We start from the raw sequence: 2763 nt of genomic DNA on the forward strand, positions 1-2763 counted from the left end.
CATAAATCAGTTAAATGACGAAAAATTAGGTGTCTCTTTACTTGTGACCACTCAGTGTACACCTTGGTTTACAGTATATGTATATTTATAATTAATTTCAGTTTTTTTTGCATATATATATTTTTTAATTGTTAGTCCTATTTTAACAACATAAATGTTGTTCGAAAAAATTATCATTCATAACTACAATAAAATTTCAAATAAACTCATTTCCTTTCTAATAATGCTTTCTTTTTCAACAACACTCTTCGCATGCAGTATCTTAGCCTCACATTTTTAGGGCCTCCAGCTGCGCCCCAGTTAATCTGCCACTGGATATGATGTACTTAGACAGGTTGCTTGTCATAAGAATAAAACATAAAATGATTACTTTTATAACAGAAAAGATTCCATGTTTTAATATAGTCTAATATTTTGAGTCACTAGACATTGAACGGGACATTTCTCTTTTCGAGAAGAGTGTTACCTTTTGAGCCAAAATGTATTATTTTTATTTTATTAATTATATTGATTTTATCATGTATTTTGTGTGCAAAATACCATGTATAATGTTGAAGTTCAATGTTCGCGCATATGTAAAAAGATGTTGTGTCTGTATTAGTAAATGTAATAATTTAAAGTTTTCTTATATATAACAAAATAAATTACAATTGAGGTCTCTGGTGTAGGAGTTTTATGTAAATATTGTTTTAAATATACCACCAGCTACGTATTTTCACAAGGTTTAACAAAAAAATGTCTGGTGTACCGACGTGTTACGTCACAGATATATCTAGCATCACGTGAATGTGCTTCGCGCCTAATCGCAAGCGGCCATTAGTAAGAGGTCATTGACTGTCTGAGGACGTCTGTTGGAGTAGGGAGAATCAGTGTTATATATAGATATATATATATCAGTATCCAAACTTCTTACTCGAGTTAATAAGTAGTCCTATTGTATGTAGCTTCCGTTTAGTAGAAAGATATTTCGAATAGTGTACAACACAGATTATAATGATTTAACTTTACTAGGAAACACAATGTCATTATATTTTAAATCCCAGACAAAGGGCTTCAGTACACACAACTTGGCAAGTTTCGTCGAAATTCGTGTGAGTTGTTCTGATAAAAATTTTTAACAAAGGCCAAAAAAACGTACATTTTTCTTAGGCCTACATTAGTTGGAAGCTAGATCTTAAAAGTACAAAATTCCATGTACAAAGTGAAGATACAAAGAAGAAAGTTACGCCTGAGGTTACAACCGTTATATTTCGACTGCTCAGTAATCAGGAGTAAACGTAGTAAATTTTTCTGTTGCAGTCCCACTCCCAGCAGAAAATGTAACGTTAGAACGTGTCTTTGTAGATATTTTTAGATTTGGGTAAGTGCATAATTTTGTTCTAAAATAATGTTTGCTTTATTATAATATAAATCATGGAATATAAGACAAGTCTTAAGTAAATATATGTTAGGCTATAATATGCCACATTCTATAGTAATGATTTATTAAATTATCTATGCTGTTTTTGTGGGTCGTTGTTCACGTTATTTCTATCAATGTATCTTGTAATTGTATATGTAAAGAAGACGAAGGTAATCGTACTAGTACTAGGATTCCTAGTGCTTGAAAGTGAAATAACTTAAGTGCAGAGAACAGAGCCAGCAGAAGAACGGAATACAACTAATACGTACTGTACTAAAACTAATGGAAATATTGATTTTTCAGTGTGGAAGGTCATTGTCCTCATTTTGCCAAAGTAGCATACGTGAAGTTGTAGTGTGCAACTTGCAAGGCCACAACTTCATCAGAAATAGCAAATACTACTATTGAAAACTATAAAGTCGTTATAAAGCATGAAAACCACTAAATGGAACCCTTCACGTGTTTAAAATAATGTACTTTAAGCTAATTACACACACATCATAGTCAGGAAAGCCATTCCGCCAGCTCATATAAATATACCTTTAACAGATAAATCATTTTGCAGTAGAAGTCTTGACCTTGGCTTCTAAAGCTTAGTCACCCCTAATATTAAATTTTGGATTTACAATCTATTCATTCCATCACTCAGACAAGAGTCCACCATATTACCCAAGCCAACAATTTTAAAAACCTGAATTAAGCCATTTATATTAGTTAATATTTACTCTTAAACTACAAAATGAACAGTTAACTGAAAGCCTTAATATATCAAATCTTTAATTTTTTTTTCTGTCTGCAACTCCAAGATATATCTTTTGCACTAATTATGTTTGATATGTGGTTGGGTTTTTATTTTTGGTTAGACATTTATGGATACAAAGATATAAAAAGTTACAATTATCTGTGATTAGTTGTCTTTTTAGTCAAGTTGAATGTGGATAGGTAGAGTGGGCAGTCTGAATGGCTTTCTGTTACTGTGCTTGGTATGTTTTAAATAAAGTGACAATAGGATAATGTTAAAATATTTTCCTCAGAAACACCAGCAGAAATGTGAAAAGATGCATTTAACATATAATGAAAGACCAGTAAATATTGAACTATAAACATTTTCATAATGAAGTAATGATAACTTTCCAAATATTAAGTATTTCAACAAAGATTACTAAATTCGATGACGAGGAACCCACTTTGAGACTAATAATGGCTGGAGACTGCTTAAATGGGTAATGAAGAAAAACTTTAATATAAGTTTAACATGACAGCAAATGTACAACGTTTCGACAAGGTTTTGTCATCATCAGGTATTAAAAGGTATGTGATCAAGCCTTGAACAATTGTCAACTTTTTTGGCTTGCTTTTAT

The 2763-nt window shown here is 31.4% G+C and overlaps 1 long non-coding RNA gene across 1 annotated transcript in view; it reads left to right on the top strand.

The window, feature by feature from the left end:
* The first annotated feature begins 829 nt into the window (after positions 1 to 829).
* Positions 830 to 2763, top strand: part of LOC111086189 — a 5982-nt gene continuing 4048 nt past the window's right edge. Inside the window, exon 1 of the long non-coding RNA XR_002610941.1 lies at positions 830 to 1360. This is a non-coding gene — a long non-coding RNA (uncharacterized LOC111086189). The remainder of the gene's footprint in view (positions 1361 to 2763) is intronic.

This window comes from Limulus polyphemus, unplaced genomic scaffold (assembly GCF_000517525.1).
Source record: "Limulus polyphemus unplaced genomic scaffold, Limulus_polyphemus-2.1.2 Scaffold910, whole genome shotgun sequence".
NCBI classification, from domain to species: domain Eukaryota; kingdom Metazoa; phylum Arthropoda; class Merostomata; order Xiphosura; family Limulidae; genus Limulus; species Limulus polyphemus.